Below are 22,349 nucleotides of genomic sequence, written 5' to 3'. Positions count from 1 at the left end.
GAGTTGACTTAGGCATATGGAGTTCATTCCCAGTCTAAGCATACGGAGTTCATTCCCAGTCTAAGATCAAACCAGACCGAGGGTTGCAGCAGCACATGCTGGGCTCAGGCATGTGCTGGTGCCGCATTTTTCTTCCCTGGGGCACCATCACCGGAGAACCTGACCGGCGGCATTAGGGTTCCGGCGATCGGGGGGTCGGGGGGGTGTCCACGCATGATGTGCGATGAGTGCTGGTATTTGGCCCTTATATTGGCCCCCTATCCCTTATCAAACCTCAAGAACTCACACCCCTTTGAAGAGCATTTGAGATTTTACAGGTTTGCTGCCAGTAGCCATTAAAGTGTCTGAAATGGGGACACTTTTTTCAAATGGTCACAAAATCTTGTACACTTTGAGTTTTTAGCTGAATTGTTTTGTGCATGCCAACAAAAATACAAGGATCATGTCTACCAAATTTGGGGCCAAAACTCCTTCCGAAAAAATTGTAAAAAATACCGAACCATAAAAAGTTTAGAAAATCATGAAAAATAGAAAACGAGTCGTCTTGCCATGAAACTTCACGTGAAGGCTTAATGGACCATTGTATGAATTTACAAGCCATAAAAATGGCATTTGCATGCAGAAATATGAAGATGTACCTAAATCCACCTACCACCCTATCGATCCATGGCTTGCGCATCACTTGAGAACTCACACCCCTTTAAAGAGCATTTGAGATTTTACAGGTTTGCTGTCTGTAGCCATTCAAGTGTCTGAAATGGGGACACTTTTTTCAAATGGTCACAAAATCTTGTACACTTTGAGTTTTTAGCTGATTTTTTTTGTGCATACCAACAAAAATACAAGGATCACGTCTAATAAGTTTGGCACCAAAACTCCATCCAAAAAAATTTAAAAAAATCCCGAACCGTAAAAAGTTTGAAAAATCATGAAAAATCAAAAACGAGTCGTCTTGCCATGAAACTTCACGTGAAAGCTTAAGGGACCATTGTATGAATTTACAAGCCATAAAAATGGCATTGGCATGCAAAAATATGAAGATGTGACTAAACCCACCAACCATCCTTCGATCCACGGCCCGCACGCTCGTTTCGTGGGTTGACTTAAGCCTACGGAGTTCATTTCCAGTCTAAGCATACGGAGTTCATTCCCAGTCTAAGATCGGACTAGACCAAGGGTTACGGTAGCAAATGCTGGGCTCGAACATGTGCTAGTGCCGTATTTTTCGTCACCGGGGCACCATCGCCGGAGCATCGTCGGAGAACCTGACCGACGGCATTGGGGTTCCGGAGATCGAAGGGGCCGACGGGGGGTGTGTACACATGATGTAAGATGGGTGCTGGTACTTGGCCCTTATATTGGCCCCCTATCCCTCATCAAACCTAGAGAACTCACACTCCTTAAAGAGCATTTGAGATTTTACAGGTTTGCTGCTAGTAGCCATTAAAGTGTCTAAAATGGGGACACTTTTTTCAAATTGTCACAAAATCTTGTACACTTTGAGTTTTTAGCTGAATGTTTTTGTCCATGCAGAAAAAAATACAAGGACCACGTCTACCAAGTTTGGGGCCAAAAATCCATTCGAAAAAATTTTAAAAAATCTCGAACCGTAAAAAGTTTCAAAAATCGTGAAAAATAGAAAACGAGTCGTCTCACCATGAAACTTCACGTCAAGGCTTAAGGGACCATTATATGAATTTACAAGCCATAAAAATGGCATTGGCATGCAGAAATATGAGGATGTGCCTAAACCCACGTACCACCCTATCAATCCACAGCTTGCGCATCCCGTCCCTCTGGCAAGCGTAGTGTTCGCCCGCTCGCTCGTTTCGTCGGTTGGCCTAGGCATACAGAGTTCATTCCCAACCTAAGATCGAACCGGACCAAGGGTTATGGCAGCAGGATCGGCAGCAAGCAAAGGGGGACCCGACCGATCTCCGGCTTGCGCATCCCGCCCCTCTGGGTGGCTGAGCACCCGTACGCTCGTTTCGTGGGTTGACTTAGGCATACGGAGTTCATTCCCAGTCTAAGCATACGGAGTTCATTCCCATTCTAAGATCGGATTGGACCGAGGGTTGCAGCAGCACAATGCTGGGCTCAAGCATGTGCTGGTACCGCATTTTTCTTGGCCGGGGCACCATCGTCGAAGCATCGTCGGAGAACCTGATCGGCGACATTGGGGTTCCGACGATCGGGGGGGCCGGGGGGTGTACGCACATGATGTGCAATGGGTGCTGGTACTTGGCCCTTATATTGGCCCCCTATCCCTCATCAAACCTCAAGAACTCACACCCCCTTAAAGAGAATTTGAGATTTTCCAGGTTTCCTGCCAGTAGCCATTAAAGTGTCTGAAATGGGGACACTTTTTTCAAATGGTCACAAAATCTTGTACACTTCGAGTTTTTAGCTGAATTTTTTTGTGCATGCCAAAAAAAATACAAGGATCACGTCTACCAAGTTTGGGGCCAAAAGTCCTTCCGAAAAAATTTTAAAAAATCCCAAACCGAAAAAGTTTCAAAAATCGTGAAAAACAAAAAATGAGTTGTCTTGCCATGAAACTTCACGTGAAGGCTTAAGGGACCATTGTCTGAATTTACAAGCCATAAAAATGGCATTGGCACATAGAAATAAGAAGATGTGCCTAAACCCACCTACCACCCTATCGATCCACGGCTTGTGCATCCCGTCTCTCTGGCCAGCGTAGTGCCCGCCCGCCCGTCGGTCTGCTCATTTTGTCGGTTGGCTTAGGCAACCGGAGTTCATTCCTAGTCTAAGATCAGACTGGACCGAGGGTTACAGCTTACGCATCCCGCCCCTCTGACCGTCTGAGCGCCTACACGCTCGTTTCTTTGGTTGACTTAGGCATATGGAGTTCATTCCCAGTCTAAGCATACGGAGTTCATTCCCAGTCTATGATCGGACCAGACCAATGGTTGCGACAGCACATGCTGGGCTTGGTCAAAATGCAAAGGGGGACCCGATCGATCCCCGGCTTGCGTATCCCGCCCTTCTGGCTGGCTGAGCGCCCGCACGCTCGTTTCGTGGGTTGACTTAGGCATATGGACTTCATTCCCAGTCTAAGATCGGATCGGACCGAGGGTTGCGGCAGCACATGCTAGGCTCAGGCATGTGTTGGTGCCGTATTTTTCTTCATCGGGGCACCATCACTGGAGCATCGTCGGAGAACCTGACCAGTGGCATTGGGGTTCCTGCGATCGGGGGGGCCGGGGGGTGTGCACACATGATGTGCGATGGGTGCTGGTACTTGGCCATTATATTGGCCCCCTATCCCTCATCAAACCTCGAGAACTCACACCCCCTTAAAGAGCATTCGAGATTTTACAGGTTTGCTGCCAGTTGCCATTAAAGTGTCTGAAATGGAAACACTTTTTTCAAATGGTCACAAAATCTTGTACACTTCGAGTTTTTAGTTGAATTTTTTTTTGCATGCCAACAAAAATACAAGGATCACGTCTACCAATTTGGGGTCAAAACACCTTCCAAAAAAATTTTAAAAAATCTTGAACCGCAAAAAGTTTCAAAAATCATGAAAAATAGAAAACGAGTCGTCTTTCTGTGAAACTTCACGTGGAGGCTTAAGGGACCGTTGTATGAATTTACAAGCCATAAAAATGGCATTGGCACACAGAAATATGAAGATATACCTAAAGCCACCTACCACCCTATCGATCCACGGCTTGCACATCCCGTCTCTCTGGTCGGCTTGGTGCCCGCCCGCCCGCCTGTTCGTTTCGTCAGTTGGCTTAGGCATATGGAGTTAATTCCCAGTCTAAGATCAGACCAGACCGAGGGTTGTGGCAGTAGGATCGACAGCACGTAGAGGGGGACCCGACAGATCCTCGACTTACGCATCCCACCCCTCTGGCCGGTTGAGCGCTCGCACGCTCGTTTCATGGGTTGACTTAGGCATACGGAGTTTAATTCTCGGTCTAAGCATACAGAGTTCATTCCTTGGGACCACCCCTATCCCTCATCAAAACTTGAGAACTCACACCCCCTTAAAGAGCATTTGAGAATTTACAGGTTTTAAAAAACTCCTTTCGAAAAAATTTTAAAAAATCTCGAACCGTAAAAAGGTTCCAAAATCGTGAAAAATAAAAAATGAATCATCTTGCCATGAAACTTCACGTGAAGGCTTAAGGGACCATTGTATGAATTTACAAGCCATAAAAATGGCATTGCCATGCAGAAATATGAAGATGTGCCTAAACGCACCTACGACCCCATCGATCCACGGCTTGCGCATCCTGTCTCTCGGCCGGAGTAGTGCCTACCCGTCCGCCCGCCCGCTCGCCCGCTCGTTTCGTCGATTTTATTAGGCATACGGAGTTCATTTTTGGTCTAAGATCAGACCGAACCGAGGGTTACGACAGTAAGATCTACAGCACGTAAAGGGGGACCCGATCGATCCCCGGCTTGTGCATCCCGCCCCTTTAGCCGGCTGAGCGCCCGCAGGCTCGTTTCGTGGGTTGACTTACGCATACGGAGTTCATTCCCAGTCTAAGCATATGGAGTTCATTCCCAATCTAAGATCGGACTGGACCAAGGGTTACGGCAGCACATGCTGGGCTCGAGCATTTGCTGGAGCCGCATTTTTCTTCATCGAGGCACCATCATCGGAGCATCGGCGGAGAACCTGACCGGCGTCATTGGGGTTCCGACGATCGGGGGGGGCGGGGGGGTGTGCGCACATGATGTGCGATGGGTGCTGGTACTTGGCCCTTATATTGGCCCCCTATCCCTCATCAATCCTCGATAACTCGCACCCCCTTAAAGAGCATTTGAGATTTTACAGGTTTTCTGCCAGTAGCCATTAAAGTGTCTGAAATGGGGACACTTTTTTCAAATGGTCACAAAATCTTCTACACTTCGATTTTTTAGCTGATTTTTTTTGTGCATGCCAACAAAAATACAAGGATCACGTCTACCAGGTTTGGGGCCAAAACTCCTTCCAAAAGGATTTTAAAAAAATCCTGAACCGCAAAAAGGATAAAAAATCTTGAAAAATAAAAAACGGATCATCTTGCCATGAAACTTCACGTATAGGCTTAAGGGACCATTGTATGAATTTACAAGCCATAAAAATGGCATTGGCACATAGAAATATGAAGATGTGCTGAAACCCACCTACCACCCTATCGATCCACGGCTTGCGCATTCCGTCTCTCTGGCCGGTGTAGTGCCCGCCCGCCCGCTCGTTTCGTCGGTTGGCTTAGGCATACGGAGTTCATTCCCAATCTAAGATCGGACAAGACCAAGGGTTGTGACAGAAGGATCGACAGCATGCACAAAGGGACCCGACCGATCCCCGACTTGCGCATCCCGCCTGTCTTGCTGGCTGAGTGCCCGCACGCTCATTTCGTGGGTTGACTTACGCATACGGAGTTCATTCCCAGTCTAAGCATACGGAGTTCATTCCCAGTCTAAGATCGGACCGGGCTGAGGGTTGCGGTAGCACATGCTGGGATCGGGCATGTGCTGGTGCCATATTTTTCTTCATCGGGGCACCATCGCTGGAGCATCACCGGAGAACTTGACCGGCGGCATTGGGGTTCCGACGATCGGGGGGCCAGGGGGTGTGCACACATGATGTGCGATGGGTGCTGGGACTTGGCCCTTATATTGGCCCCCTATCCCTCGCCAAACCTCAAGAACTCATGCCCCCTTAAAGAGCATTTGAGATTTTACAGGTTTGCTGCCAGTAGCCATTAAAGTGTCTGAAATGGGGACACTTTTTTCAAATGGTCACAAAATCTTGTACACTTCGAGTTTTTAGCTGAATTTTTTTGTGCATGCCAAAAAAAATACAAGGATCACGTCTACCGAGTTTGGGGCCAAAAATCCTTCCGAAAAAATTTTAAAAAATCCCAAAACACAAAAAGTTTCAAAAATTGTGAAAAATAGAAAAGGAGTCATCTTGCCATGAAACTTCACATGAAGGCTTAAGGGACCATTGTATGAATTTAGAAGCCATAAAAATGGCATTGGCACATAGAAATATGAAGATGTGCCTAAACCCACCTACCACCCTATCGATCCACGGCTTGCGCATCCCGTCTCTCTGGCCGATGCAGTGCCCGCCCGCCCGCCCGCCCGCTCTTTTCGTCGGTTGGCTTAGGCATACAGAGTTCATTCCTAGTCTAAGATTGGACCAGACCGAGGGTTGCAACAGCAGGATTGGTAGCACCCAGAGGGGGACCCGACCGATCCCCAGCTTGCACATCCCGCCTCTCTGGCCAGCTGAGTGCCCGCACGCTCGTTTCGTGGGTTGACTTAGGCATACGGAGTTCGTTTCCAGTCTAAGCATAAGGAGTTCATTCCCAGTCTAAGATCGAATCAGATCGAGGGTTGCCGCAGCACATGCTGGGCTCGAGCATGTGCTGGTGCCATATTTTTCTTCATCGGGGCACCATCACTGGAGCATCGTCGGAGAACCTGATCGGCGGCATTAGGGTTCCAGCGATCGGGGGGGCGAGGGGTGTGCGCACACGATGTGCAATGGGTGCTGGTACTTGGCCCTTATATTAGCCCCCTATCCCTCATCAAACCTCAAGAACTCACACCCCCTTAGAGAGCATTTGAGATTTTACAGGTTTGCTGCCAGTTGCCATTAAAGTGTCTAAATGGAAACCTTTTTTTGAAATGGTCACAAAATCTTGTACACTTCGAGTTTTTGGCTGAATTTTTTTGTGCATGCCAACAAAAATACAAGGATCACGTTTACCAACTTTGGGATCAAAACTGCTTCCAAAAAAATTTTAAAAAATCTTGAACCGTAAAAAATTTTAAAAAGTCTTGTCGTAAAACTTCACGTGAAGGCTTGAGGGACCATTGTATGAATTTACAAGCCGTAAAAATGGCATTGGCACGCAGAAAAATGTGAAGATGTACCTAAACCCACCTACCACCCTATCGATCCACGGATTGTGCATCCCGTCTCTCTGGCCGGCGTAGTGCTCGCCCGCCCACCTGTCTGCTCGTTTCATCGGTTGGCTTAGGCGTACGGAGTTCAGTCCCAGTCTAAGATCATACCGGATTGAGGGTTGTGACAGTAGGATTGCCAACACGCATAGAGGGACCCGATCGATCCCCAGCTTGCGCTTCTCGCCCCTCTGGCCGGCTGAGCACCCGCACGCTCGTTTCGTGGGTTAAGTTAGGCATACAGAGTTCATTCCCAGTCTAAGCAAACGAAGTTCATTCCCAATCTAAGATCAGACCGGCCCGAGGGTTATGGCAGCACATGCTGGGCTCGGGCATGTGCTGGTGCCGCATTTTTCTTCACCAAGACACCATCGTTGGAGAACCTTACCGATGGCATTGGGGTTTCGACGATCGGGTGGGCCGGGGGTTGACTTAGGCATACGGAGTTCATTCTCAGTCTAAGCATAAGGAGTTCATTCCTAGTCTAAGATCGGACCGGATCGAGGGTTGCAGCAGCACATGCTGGGCTCGGGCATGTGCTGGTGCCGTATTTTTCTTTGTCGAGGCACCATCACCGGAGCATCGCCAGAGAACCTAAATGGTGGGATTGGGGTTTCGGCGATCGGGGGCAGTGGGGTGTGTGCACACGATGTGCAATGGGTGCTGGTACTTGGCCCTTCTATTGGCCCCCTATTCCTCATCAAACCTCGAGAACTCACACCCCCTTAAAGACATTTGAGATTTTACAGGTTTTATGCCAGTAGCCATTAAAGAATCTGAAATGCGGGCACTTTTTTCAAATGGTCACAAAATCTTGTACACTTCGAGTTTTTAGCTGAATTTTTTTGTACATGCCAACAAAAAAACAAGGATCACATCTACCAAGTTTTGGGCCAAAACTCCTTCGAAAAAAATTATAAAAAATCCCGAACCATAAAAAGTTTTGAAAATCATGAAAAATAGAAAACGAGTCATCTTGCCATGAAACTTCACGTGAAGGCTTAAGGGACCATTGTATGAATTTACAAAAAAATGAAGATGTGCTAAACCCACCTACCATCCTATCGATCCACAGCTTGCGCATCTCGTCTCTCTGGTCAGTGTAGTGCCCGTCCGTCCGCTCATTTCGTCGGTTGGCTTAGGCATACGGAGTTCATTCCCAGTCTAAGATCGGACCAGACCGAGGGTTGCAACAGTAGGATCAGTAGCACACAGAAGGGGACCCGGCCGATCCCCAGCTTGTGCATCCCACCCCTCTGGCCGGTTGAGCGCCTGTACGCTTGTTTCGTGGGTTGACTTAGGCATACGGAGTTCATTCCCAGTCTAAGCATATGGAGTTTGTTCCCAGTTAAGATCGGACTGGAACGAGGGTTGTGGCAGCACATGCTGGGCTCGGGCATGTGCTGGTGTCGCATTTTTCTTCACCAGGGCACCATCGCCGGAGCATCGTCGGAGAACCTTACCGGCGACATTGGGGTTCCGGTGATCGGGGGGGTCGAGGGGGGTGTGCGCACATGATGTGCAATGGGTGCTGGTACTTGGCCCTCATATTGGCCCCCTATCCCTCATCAAACCTCGAGAACTCACACCCCCTTAAAGAGCATTTGAGATTTTACAAGTTTGCTGCCAGTAGCCATTAAAGTGTTTGAAATGGGGACACTTTTTTCAAATGGTCACAAAATATTGTACACTTCGAGTTTTTACCTGAATTTTTTTGTGCATACCAACAAAAACACAATGATCATGTCTACCAAGTTTGGGGCCGGAACTCCTTCCGAAAAAAGTTTAAAAATTCCTGAACCGTAAAAATTTTCAAAAATCATGAAAAATAGAAAACTTGCCATGAAACTTCACGTGAAGGCTTAAGGGACCATTGTATGAATTTACAAGCCATAAAAATGGCATTGGCAAGCAGAAATATGAAGATGTGCCTAAACCCACCTACCACCCTATCGATCCACGGCTTGCGCATCCCGTCTCTTTGGCCGGCGTACTGCTCGCCCGCCAATCAGTCCGTTCGTTTCGTCAGTTGGCTTAGGCATACGGAGTTCATTCCTAGTCTAAGAATGGACCGGACCGAGGGTTGCGGCAGCATGATCAGCAGCACATAAAGGGGGTCTTGACCGATCCCCGGCTTGCGTATCCCGCCCCTCTGGCCGGCTGAGCGCCCATAAGCTCGTTTCATGGGTTGACTTAGGCATACGGAGTTCATTCCTAATCTAAGCATACGGAGTTCATTCCCAATCTAAGATCGGGCCAGACCGAGGGATGCGACAGCACATGTTGGGCTCGGGCATATGCTGGTGCTGCATTTTTCTTTGTCGAGGCACCATCGCCGGAGCATCGTCGGAGAACCTAACCGGCGGCATTGGGGTTCCGGCGATCGGGGGGCCAGGGGGGTGTGTGCACATAATGTGTAGTGGGTGCTGGTACGTGGCCCTTATATTGGCCCCCTATCCCTCATCAAACCTCGAGAACTCACACCCCCTTCAAGAGCATTTGAGATTTTACAGGTTTGCTACCAGTAGCCATTAAAGTGTCTGAAATGGGGACACTTTTTTCAAATGGTCACAAAATCTTGTACACTTTGAGTTTTTAGCTGAATTTTTTTTTGCATGTCAACAAAAATACAAGGATCATGTCTTCCAAGTTTTGGGCCAAAACTCCTTTCGAGAAAATTTTAAAAAATCCCGAACAGCAAAAAGTTTCCAAAATCATGAAAAATACAGAACGAGTAGTCTTCGCATGAAACTTCATGTGAAGGCTTAATGGACCATTGTATGAATTTACAAGCCATAAAAATGGCATTGGCACGCAAAAATATAAAGATGTGCCTAAACCCACCTACCACCCTATCGATCCATGGCTTGCGCATCCCATCTCTCTGGCCAGCGTAGTGCCCGCCCGTCAGCCCGCCCGGTTGCTTCGTCAGTTGGCTTAGGCATACGGAATTCATTCCCAGTCTAAGATCAGACCAGATCGAGGGTTGCGGTAGCAGGATCGACAGCACACAGAAGGGGACCAGGTCGATCCCCGACTTGCACATCCCGCCCCTCTAGCTGGCTGAGCGCCCGCACACTCGTTTCGTGGGTTAACTTAGGCATACGGAGTTCATTCCCAGTCTAAGCATACGGAGTTCATTCCCAATCTAAGATCAGACCAGACCGAGGGTTGTGACAGCACATGCTGGGCTCGGGCATGTGATGGTGCCGTATTTTTCTTTGTCGGGGCACCATCGTCGGAGCATCGCCGGAGAACCTGATCGGCAGCATTGGGGTTCCGATGATCGGGGGGCCGGGGGGGTGTGCACACATGATGTGCGATGGGTGCTGATACTTGGCCCTTATATTGGCCTCCTATCCCTCATCAAACCTCGAGAACTCACACCACCTTAAAGAGCATTTGAGATTTTACAGGTTTGCTGCCAGTAGCCATTAAAGTGTCTGAAATGGGACACTTTTTTCAAATGGTCACAAAATCTTGTACACTTTGAGTTTTTAGCTGAATTTTTTTGTGCATGCCAAAAAACATACAAGGATAACGTCTACCAAGTTTGCGGCCAAACCTCCTTCCAAAAAAATTTTAAAAAATCTTGAACCGCAAAAAGTTAAAATAATCATAAAAAATAAAAAACGAGTCGTCTTGCCATGAAACTTCACAGAGAGGCTTAAATACAAGCCATAAAAATGGCATTGGCACACAAAAATGTGAAGATGTGCCTAAACCCACCTACCACCCTATCTATCTATAGCTTGCGCATCCCGTCTCTCTGGCCGACGTAGTGCCCGCCCGTCCGCTCGTTTCGTCGGTTGGCTTAGGCATACGGAGTTCTTTCGCAGTCTAAGATTGGACTAGACGGAGGGTTGTGGCAGAAGGATCGGCAACACGTAGAGGGGGACCCGACCAACCCCGACTTGCGCATCTCGCCCCTCTGGCCGGCTGAGCGCCCGTATGCTTGTTTCATTGGTTGACTTAGGCATACAGAGTTCATTCCCAGTCTAAGCATATGGACTTCATTCCCAGTCTAAGATCAGACCGGACCAAGGGTTACGGGAACACATGCTGGGCTCGGGCAAGTGCTAGTGCCGTATTTTTCTTTGCCAGGGTACCATCGTCCGAGCATCGTCGGAGAACCTTATCGGCGGCATTGGGGTTTTGACGATCGGGGCACCGGGGGAGGTGTGCGCACATGATGTGCGAAGGGTGCTGGTACTTGGCCCTTATATTGGCCCCCTATCCCTCATCAAACCTCGAGAACTCACACCCCCTTAAAGAGCATTTTAGATTTTATAGGTTTGCTGCCAGTAGCCATTAAAGTGTCTAAAACGGGGACACTTTTTTCAAATGGTCACAAAATCTTGTACACTTCGAGTTTTTAGCTGAATTTTTTTGTGCATGCCAAAAAAAATACGTGGATCATGTATACCAAGTTTAGGGCCAAAACTCTTTCCGAAAAAATTTTAAAAAATCCCGAACCGTAAAAATTTTGAAGATCGTGCAAAATAAAAAACTAGTCATCTTGCCATGAAACTTCACGTGAAGGCTTCAAGGACCATTGTATTAATTTACAAATCATAAAAATGGCATTTGCACACAAAAATATGAAGTTGTGCCTAAACCCACCTACCACCCTATAGATCCACGGCTTGTGCATCCCGTTTTTCTGGCCGGCGTAGTGCCCGTCCGCTCGCCCGTCCGCTCATTTTGCTGGTTGGCATAGGAATACGAAGTTCATTCCCAGTCTAGGATCAAACCAGACCAAGGGTTACGACAGCAAGATCGGTAGCACGTAGAGGGGGAGCCGACCGATCCTCGGCTATGTGCCCGCACGCTCGTTTCATGGGTTGACTTAGGCATACAGAGTTCATTTCCAGTCTAAGCATATGAAGTTCATTCCCAATCTAAGATCGGACTGGACTGAGGGTTGAGGCAGCACATGCTAGGCTCGGGCATGTGCTGGTGCTGCATTTTTCTTCACCGGGGCACCATCGCTGGAGCATCGCCAGAGAACCTAACCGACGGCATTGGGGTTCCGACGATCGGGGGGCTGGGGGGAGTGTGCGCACATGATGTGCGATGAGTGCTGGCACTTGGCCCTTATATTGGCCCCATATTCCTCATCAAACCTCTAGAACTCACACCCTCTTAAAGAACATTTGAGATTTTACAGGTTTGCTGCCAGTAGTCATTAAAGTGTCTGAAATGGGGACACTTTTTTCAAATGGTCACAAAATCTTGTACACTGTGAGTTTTCAGCAGAATTTTTGTATGCATCCAAGAAAAAAAACAAGGATCACGTCTACCAAGTTTGGGGCCAAAACACCTTTCGAAAAAATTTCAAAAAATCTCGAACCGCAAAAAGTTTCAAAAATCAAGGAAAATAGAAAACGAGTCGTCTTGCCATGAAACTTCACGTGAAGGCTTAAGTGACCATTTTATGAATTTACAAGCCATAAAAATGGAATTGGCATGTAGAAATATGAAGATGTGCCTAAACCCACCTACCTCCCTATCGATCCAAGGCTTGCGCATCCCGTCTCTCTGGCTGGCGTAGTACCCGCCCGTCTGCCCGCCCGCTCGTTTCGTCGGTTGGCTCAGGCATATGGAGTTCATTCCCAGTCTAAGATTGGACCGAACCAAGGGTTACGGTAGAAGGATCGACAGCACGTAAAGAAGGACCTAGCCGATCCTCGGCTTACGCATCCCGCCCCTCTGGCAGGCTGAGCCCCGTACGTTCATTTCGTGGGTTGACCTAGGCATACGGAGTTCATTCCCAGTCTAAGCATACGGAGTTCATTCCCAGTCTAAGATCGGACCGGATCGAGGGTTGCGACAGCACATGCTGGGCTCAGGCATGTGCTGGTGCCGCATTTTTCTTCATTGCGGCACCATCGCCGGAGCATTGCCGAAGAACCTGAGCAGCGGCATTGAGGTTCCAACGATCGGGGGTTTGGGGGGAGGTGTGCGCACATGATGTGCATTGGGTGCTGCTACTTGGCCCTTATATTGGCCCCCTATCCCTCATCAAACCTCAAGAACTCACACCCCCTTAAAGAGCATTTGAGATTTTACAGGTTTGCTGCCAGTAGCAATTAAAGTGTCTGAAATGGGGACACTTTTTTCAAATGGACACAAAATCATGTACACTTCGAGTTCTTAGCTGAATTTTTTTGCGCATGCCAACAAAAATACAAGGATCACGTCTACCATGTTTGGGGCCAAAACTCCTTCCGAAAAAATTTTAAAAAGTCCCGAACCGCAAAAAGATTCGAAAATCATGAAAAATAGAAAACGAGTCGCCTTGCCATGAAACTTCATGTGAAGGCTTAAGGGACCATTGTATGAATTTACAAGTCATAAAAATGGCATTGGCATGCAAAAATATGAAGATGTGCCTAAACCAACCTACCACCCTATCGATCCACGGCTTGTGGATCCCGTCTCTCTAGCCGACATAGTGCCCGCCTGCCCGCCCGCTTGTTTCATCGATTGGCTTAGGCATACGGAGTTCATTCCCAGTCTAAGATCAGACCGGACTGAGGGTTTCAGCAGCAAGATCGGTAGCACGTAGATGGGGACCCGACTGATCCCCGGCTTGCGCATCCTGCCCCTCGGGTCGGTTGAGTGCCTGCACCTCGTTTCGTGGTTTGACTTAGGCATACAGAGTTCATTCCCAGTCAAAGCATACGGAGTTCATTCCCAGTCTAAGATCGGATCAGGCCAAGGGTTGCGACAGCACATGCTGGGCTCGGGCATGTGCTGGTGCCGCATTTTTCTTCAGCGAGGCAGCATCACCGGAGCATCGCCGGAGAATCTGACCGGCAGCATTGGGGTTCCGACGATCGAGGGGGCCGGGGGAGGGAGTGCGCACATGATGTGCAATGGGTGCTAGTACTTGGCCCTTATATTGGCCCCCTATCCCTCATCAAACCTCGAGAACTCACACCCCCTTAAAGAGCATTTGAAATTTTACAGGTTTGCTGCCAGTAGCCATTAAAGTGTCTGAAATGGGGACACTTTTTTCAAATGGTCACAAAATCTTGTACACTATGAGTTTTTAGCTGAACTTTTTTGTGCATGCCAAAAAAAATACAAGGATCACACCTACCAAGTTTGGGGCCAAAACTCCTTTCGAAAAAATTTTAAAAAATCCCGAACCGTGAAAAGTTTCAAAAATCATGAAAAATAGAAAATGAGTTGTGTTGCCATGAAACTTCACGTGAAGGCTTAAGGGACCATTGTATGAATTTACAAGTCATAAAAATGGCATTGGAATGCAAAAATATGAAGATGTGCCTAAACCAACCTACCACCCTATCGAACCACAGCTTATGCATCCCATCTCTCTAGCCGGCATAGTGCCCGCCCGCTCGTTTCGTCGGTTGGCTTAGGCATACGGAGTTCATTCCCAGTCTAAGATCAGACCGGACTGAGAGTTGCAGCAGCAAGATCGGCAGCACGTAGATGGGGACCCGACTGATCCCCGGCTTGCGCATCCTGCCCCTCTGGCCGGTTGAGTGCCTGCACGCTCGTTTCGTGGTTTGACTTAGGCATACAGAGTTCATTCCCATTCTAAGCATAGGGAGTTCATTCCCAGTCTAAGATTGGATTGGACCGAGGGTTGCGACAGCACATGCTGGGCTTGGGCATGTGCTGGCGCCACATTTTTCTTCAACGAGGCAGCATTGCTAGAGCATCGTCGGAGAACCTGACCGGCCGCATTGGGGTTCCGGCAATCGAAGGGGTCGGGGGAGGGTGTGCGCACATGATGTGCGATGGGTGCTAGTACTTGGCCCTTATATTGGCTCCCTATCCCTCATCAAACCTCGAGAACTCACACCCCCTTAAAGAGCATTTGAGATTTTACCGGTTTGCTGCCAGTAGCCATTAAAGTGTCTGAAATGGGGACACTTTTTTCAAATGGTCACAAAATCTTGTACACTTCAAGTTTTTAGCTGAACTTTTTTGTGCATGCCAAAAAAAATACAAGGATCACGCCTACCAAGTTTGGGGCCAAAACTCCTTTCGAAAAAATTTTAAAAAATCCCAAACCGTAAAAAGTTTCAAAAATCATGAAAAATAGAAAACGAGTCGTCTTGCCATGAAACTTCACGTGAAGGCTTAAAGGACCATTGTATGAATTTACAAGTCATAAAAATGGCATTGGCATGCAAAAATATGAAGATGTGCGTAAACTCACCTACCATCCTATCGATCCACGGCTTGTGCATCCCGTCTCTCTAGCAGGCATAGTGCCCGCCCGCCCGCTCGTTTCGTCGGTTGGCTTAGGCATACGGAGTTCATTCCTAGTCTAAGATCAGACCGAACTGAGGGTTGCGGCAGCAGGATAGGGAGCACATAGATGGGGACCCGATCGATCCCTGGCTTGCGCATCCCGCCCCTCTGGCCAGCTGAGCGCCCGCACGCTAGTTTCATGGGTTGACTTACGCATACAGAGTTCATTCCCAGTCTAAGCATACGGAGTTCATTCCCAGTCTAAGATTGGACCAGACTGAGGGTTGCGGTAGCACATGCTGAGTCGGGCATGTGCTGGTGTCGAATTTTTCTTCGCCGAGGCACCATCATCGTAGCATCGCCGGAGAACCTGACTGGCGGAATTGGGGTTCCAGCGATCGAGGGGGTCGGGGGTTTGCACACATGATGTGCGATGGGTGCTGGTACTTGGCCCTTATATTGGCCCCCTATTCCTCATCAAACCTTGAGAACTCACACCCCCTTAAAAAGCATTTGAGATTTTACAGGTTTGCTGCCAGTAGCCATTAAAGTGTCTGAAATGGGGACATTTTTTTCAAATTATCACAAAATCTTGTACACTTCGAGTTTTTAGCTGAATTTTTTTTTGCAAGCCAACAAAAATATAAGGATCATGTCTACCAAGTTTGGGGCCAAAACTCCTTCTGAAAAAATTTTAGAAAATCCCAAACCGTAAAAAGTTTCAAAAATCATGAAAAATAAAAAACGAGTCGTCTTGCCATGAAACTTCATGTGAAGGCTTAAGGGACCATCGTATGAATTTACAACCCATAAAAATGGCATTGGCATGCAAAAATATGAAGATGTGCCTAAACCCACCTACCACCCTATTGATCCACGGGTTGCGCATCCCGTCTCTCTGGTCGACGTAATGCCCGTCCGCCCGCCCGCCTGCTCGTTTCATCGGTTGGCTTAGGCATATGGAGTTCATTCCCAGTCTAAGATCGGACCAGACCGTGTGTTGCGACAGCAGGATCGGCAGCACGCAGAGGGGGACCCGATCGATCCCCAGCTTGCGCATCCCGCCCCTCTGGCCCGCGGAGTGCTTGCACGCTCATTTCGTGGGTTGACTTAGGCATGCGGAGTTCATTCCCAGTCTAAGCATACGAAGTTCATTCCTTGTCGAAGATCGGACCGGACCGAGGGTTACGACAGCACATGCTGGGCTCGGGCATGTGCTGGTGCCACATTTTTCTTCGTCGAGGTACCATCGTCGGAGCATCGCCGGAGAACCTGACCGACAGCATTGGGGTTCCGACGATCGGGGGAACGGGGGGGTGTGCGCACATGATGTGTGATGGGTGCTGGCACTTGGCCCTTATATTGGCCCCTTATCCCTCATCAAACCTTGAGAACTCACACCCGCTTAAAGAGCATTTGAGATTTTACAGGGTTGCTGCCAGTAGCCATTAAAGTGTCTGAAATGGGGACACTTTTTTCAAATGGTCACAAAATCTTGTACACTTCGAGTTTTTAGTTTAATTTTTTTGTGCATGCCAAAAAAAATACAAGGATCACGTCTACCAAGTTTGCGGCCAAACCTCCTTCCAAAAAAAGTTTAAAAAATCTTGAACCGCAAAAAGTTAAAATAATCATGAGAAATAGAAAACGAGTCGTCTTGCCATGAAACTTCACAGAAAGGCTTAAGGGACCATTGTATGAATTTACAAGCCATAAAAATGGCATTGGCACATAGAAATATGAAGATGTGCCTAAACCCACCTACCACCCTATCGATCCATGGCTTGCGCATCCCGTCTCTCTGGCCGGCGCATTGCCCGCCCGTCCGCCCACCCGCTCGTTTCGTCGGTTGACTTAGGCATACGGAGTTCATTCCTAGTCTAAGATCGGACTGGACTGAGGGTTACGGTAGTAGGATCGGCAGCACGCAGAGGGGGACCCAATCGATCCTCGGCTTGTGCATCTCGCCCCTCTGGCCGGCTGAGCACCCGCACGCTTGTTTCATGGGTTGACTTAGGCATAAGAGTTCATTCCCAGTCTAAGCATACGGAGTTCATTTCCAGTCTAAGATCAGACCAGACCGAGGGTTATGGTAGCACATGCTGGGTCGGGCATGTGCTGGTGTCAAATTTTTCTTCGCCGGGGCAGCATCGTCATAGGATCGTCAGAGAACCTGATTAGCGACATTGGGGTTCCAACGATCGGGGGGGTGTGCGCACATGATGTGCGATGGGTGCTGGTACTTGGCCCTTATTTTGGCCCCCTATCCCTCATCAAACCTCGAGAACTCACACCCCCTTAAAGAGCATTTGAGATTTTACAGGTTTGCTGCCAGTAGCCATTAAAGTCTCTGAAAATGGGGACACTTTTTTCAAATGGTCACAAAATCTTGTACACTTCGAGTTTTGAGCTGAATTTTTTTGTGCAAGCCAAAAAAAATATAAGGATCACATCTACTAAGTTTGGGGCCAAAACTCCTTCTGAAAAAAGTTTAGAAAATCCCGAATCGCAAAAAGTTTCAAAAATCATGGAAAATAGAAAACGAGTCGTCTTGCCATGAAACTTCACGTGAAGGCTTAAGGGACCATTGTATGAATTTACAAGCCATAAAAATTGCATTGACACATAAAAATATGAAGATGTGCCTAAACGCACCTACCACCCTATCGTTTCACGACCTGCGCATCCCATCTCTCTGGCTGGCATAGTGCCCACCCGCCCGCCCGTCCGCTCGTTTCATCAGTTGGCTTAGGCATACGGAGTTCATTCCCAGTCTAAAATTGAACCAGACTGAAGGTTGTGGCAGCAGGATCGGTAGCACACAGCAAGATCCCGGCCTTGCGCATCCTGCCCCTCTGGCCGTCTGTGCGCCCGCACACTCGTTTCGTGGGTTGAATTAGGCATACGGAGTTCATTCCTAGTCTAAGCATACGGAGTTCATTCCCAGTCTAAGATCAGACCGGACCGAGGGTTACAGTAGCACATGCTGGGCTCGGGCATGTGCTGGTGCCGCATTTTTCTTCGTTGGGGCACCATCGTCGGAGAACCTGACCGACAGCATTGGGGTTTCGATGATTGGGGGGCCGGGGGGTGTGCGCACATGATGTGCGATGGGTACTGGTAATTGGCTCTTATATTGGCCCCTTATCCCTCATCGAATTTTGAGAACTCACACCCCCTTAAAGAGCATTTGAGATTTTACAGGTTTGCTACCAATAGCCATTAAAGTGTCTGAAATGGGGACACTTTTTTCAAATGATCACAAAATCTTGTACACTTCGAGTTTTGAGCTGAATTTTTTTGTGCATGCCAACAAAAGTACAAGGATCACGTCTAGCAAGTTTGGGTCCAAAACCCCATCTGAAAAAATTTTAAAAAATCCCAAATTGCAAAAAGTTTCAAAAATCATGAAAAAGAGAAAACGAGTCGTCTTGCCATGAACTTCACGTCAAGACTTAAGGGACCATTGTATGTATTTACAAGCCATAAAAATGGCATTGGCACATAGAAATATGAAGATGTGCCTAAACCCACCTACCACCCCATCGATCCACAGCATGCGCATCCCGTCTCTCTGGTCGGCGTAGTGCCCGCCCGCCCATTCATTTCGTCGGTTGGCTTAGGCATACGGAGTTCATTCCCAGTCTAAGATCAGACCAGATTGAGGGTTACGGTAGTAGGATCGATAGCACACAGAGGGGGACCCGACCGATCTTCGACTTGTGTATCCCGCCCCTCTGGCCGGCTGAGCACCTGCTCGCTCGTTTCGTGGGTTGACATAGGCATACGGAGTTCATTTCCAGTCTAAGCATACGGAGTTCATTCCCAGCCTAAGATCGGACTGGACCGAGGGTTACGATAGCACACGTTGGGCTCGAGCATGTGCTGGGGTCACATTTTTCTTCACCGGGGCACCATCACCGGAGCACCATCGTCGGAGCAGCATCGGAGAACCTGAACGGCGACATTGGGGTTCCGACGATCGGTGGGGCCGAGGGGGGTGTGCGCACATGATGTGCGATGGGTGCTGGTACTTGGCCCTTATATTGGCCCCATATCCCTCATCAAAGCTCGAGAACTTACACCCCCTTAAAGAGCATTTGAGATTTTACAGGTTTGCTGCTAGTAGCCATTAAAGTGTCTGAAATAGGGACAATTTTTAAAATGGTCACAAAATCTTGTACACTTCTAGTTTTAGCTGAATTTTTTCGTGCAAGCCAACAAAAATACAAGGATCACATCTACCAAATTTGGGGCCAAAACACCTTCCAAAAAATTTAAAAAAAATCCCGAACCGTAAAAAGTTTTGAAAATCGTAAAAAATAGAAAACGAGTCGTCTTGCCATGAAACTTCACGTGAAGGCTTAAGGCACCATTGTATGAATTTACAAGCCATAAAAATGGCATTGGCACATAGAAATATGAAGATGCACCTAAGCCCACCTACCACCCTATCGATCCACGCCTTCCGCATCCCACCTCTCTGGCCGTCGTAGTGCCCACCCGCCCGCCCGCTCGTTTCATCGGTAGGCTTAGGCATACGGAGTTCATTCCCAGTCTAAGATCAGACTGAACCAAGGGTTGTGGCAGAACGATCGGCAGCACGTAGAGGAGGACCCGGCTGATCCCCAACTTGTGCATCCCGCCCCTCTGGCCAACTGAGTGCCCGCATGCTCATTTCGTGGGTTGATTTAGGCATACGGAGTTCATTCCTGATCTAAGCATACGGAGTTCATTCCCAGTCTAAGATCGGAATGGACCGAGGGTTGCGACAGCACATGCTGGGCTCGGGCATGTGCTAGTGCCGTATTTTTCTTCGTCGGGGCACCATCGTCGGAGCATCGCTGGAGAACCTAACCGGTGGCATTGGGGTTTCGGGGATCGGGGGGGTCGGGGGGGTGTGCGCACATGATGTGAGATGGGTGCTGGTACTTGGCCCTTATATTGGCCCCCTATCCCTCATCAAACCTTGAGAACTCACACCCCTTTAAAGAGCATTTGAGATTTTACAGGTTTGCTGCCAGTAGCCATTAAAGTGTTCGAAATGGGGACGCTTTTTTCAAATGGTCACAAAATCTTGTACACTTCGATTTTTTAGCTGAATTTTTTTGTGCATGCCATCAAAAATACAAGGATCACGTCTACCAAGTTTGGGGCCAGAACTCCTTTCGAAAAAATTTTAAAAAGTCCCAAACCGTAAAAAGTTTTAAAAATCGTGAAAAATAAAAAATGAGTCGTGTTGCCATGAAACTTCACGTGAATGCTTAAGGGACCATTGTATGAATTTACAAGCCATAAAAATGGCATTGGCATGCAAAAATATGAAGATGTGCCTAAACCCACCTACCACCCTATCGATCCATGGCTTGCGTATCCCGTCTCTCTGGCCGGCGTAGTGCCCGCCCGCCCGCTCGTTTCGTCGGTTGGCTTAGGCATACAGAGTTCATTCCCAGTCTAACATTGGACCGGATCGAGGGTTGTGGCAGCAGGATCGGCAGCAAGCAGAGGGGGACCCGGCCGATCCCCAGCTTGCGCATCCCACCGCTCTGGCCGGCTGAGCGCCCGCACACTCGTTTCGTGGGTTGACTTAGGCATACGGAGTTCGTTCCCAGTCTAAGCATATGAAGTTCATTCCCAGTCTAAGTTCGGACTAGACCGAGGGTTACGGTAGCACATGCTAGGCTCGGGCATGTGCTGGTGTCACTTTTTTCTTCGCCGAGGCACCATCACCAGAGCATCACCGGAGAACCTGACCGACGGCATTAGGGTTCTGACGATCGGGGGCCCCGGGGGGGGTGTGCGCACTTGATGCGAGATGGGTGCTGGTACTTGGCCCTTATATTGGCCCGCTATCCCTCGTCAAACCTCGAGAACTCACACCCCCTTAAAAAGCATTTGAGATTTTAAAGGTTTGCTACCAGTAGCCATTAAAGTGTCTGAAATGGGGACACTTTTTTCAAATGTTCACAAAAACTTGTACACTTCGAGTTTTTACCTGAATTTTTTTGTTCATACCAACAAAAACACAACGATCATGTCTACCAAGTTTGGGGCCACAACTCCTTCTGAAAAAATTTTAAAAAATCCCAAACAGCAAAAAGTTTCAAAAATCGTGAAAAATAGAAAACGAGTCGTCTTGCCATGACACTTCACGTGAAGGCTTATGGGACCATTGTATGGATTTACATGCCATAAAAATGGCATTGGCATGCAGAAATATGAAGATGTGCCTAAACCCACCTACCACCCTATCAATCCACGGCTCGCGCATCCCGTCTCTCTGGCTGGCGTAGTGCCCGCCCGCCCGCTCATTTCGTCGGTTGGCTTAGGCATACGGAGTTCATTCCCAATCTAAGATCGGACCGAACCGAGGGTTGCGGCAGTAGGATCGGCAACACACAGAGGGGGACCCAGGCGATCCTCGGCTTGTGCATCCCGCCCCTCTGGCCGGCTGAGCGCCCGCATGCTCGTTTCGTGGGTTGACTTGGGCATACGGAGTTCATTCCCAGTCTAAGCATATGGAGTTCATTTTCAGTCTAAGATCGGATCAGACCGAGGGTTGCGGCAGCACATGCTGGGCTTGGGCATGTGCTGGTGCCGCATTTTTCTTCGTTGGGGCACCATCGTCGGAGCATCTCCGGAGAACCTGACCGGCGGCATTGGGGTTCCAGCGATCGTGGGGGCCGAGGGGGGTGTGCGCACATGATGTGCGATGGGTGCTGTTACTTGGCCCTTATATTGGCTCCCTATCCCTCATCAAACCTCGAGAACTCACACCCCCTTAAAGAGCATTTGAGATTTTACATGTTTGCTGCCAGTAGCCATTAAAGTGTCTGAAATGAGGACACTTTATTCATGCCAACAAAAATACAAGTTTTTTAGCTGAATTTTTTTGTGCATGCCAACAAAAATACAAGGATCACGTCTACGAAGTTTAGGGCCAAAACTCCTTCTGAAAAAATTTTAAAATATCCTGAACCGTAAAAAGTTTTGAAAATCGTGAAAAATAGAAAACGAGTCGTCTTGCCATGAAACTTCACGTAAAGGTTTAAGGGACCATTGTATGAATTTACAAGCCATAAAAATGGCATTGGCACGCAGAAATATGAAGATGTGCCTAAACCCACCTAGCACCCTATCGATCCACGACTTGTGCATCCCGTCTCTCTGAC

Source organism: Durio zibethinus, chromosome 13 (genome assembly GCF_047325235.1).
Source record: "Durio zibethinus cultivar Kanyao isolate XHJ-2024 chromosome 13, ASM4732523v1, whole genome shotgun sequence".
Lineage (NCBI taxonomy): Eukaryota > Viridiplantae > Streptophyta > Magnoliopsida > Malvales > Malvaceae > Durio > Durio zibethinus.
Note: the sequence above shows the minus strand (reverse complement) of the source record.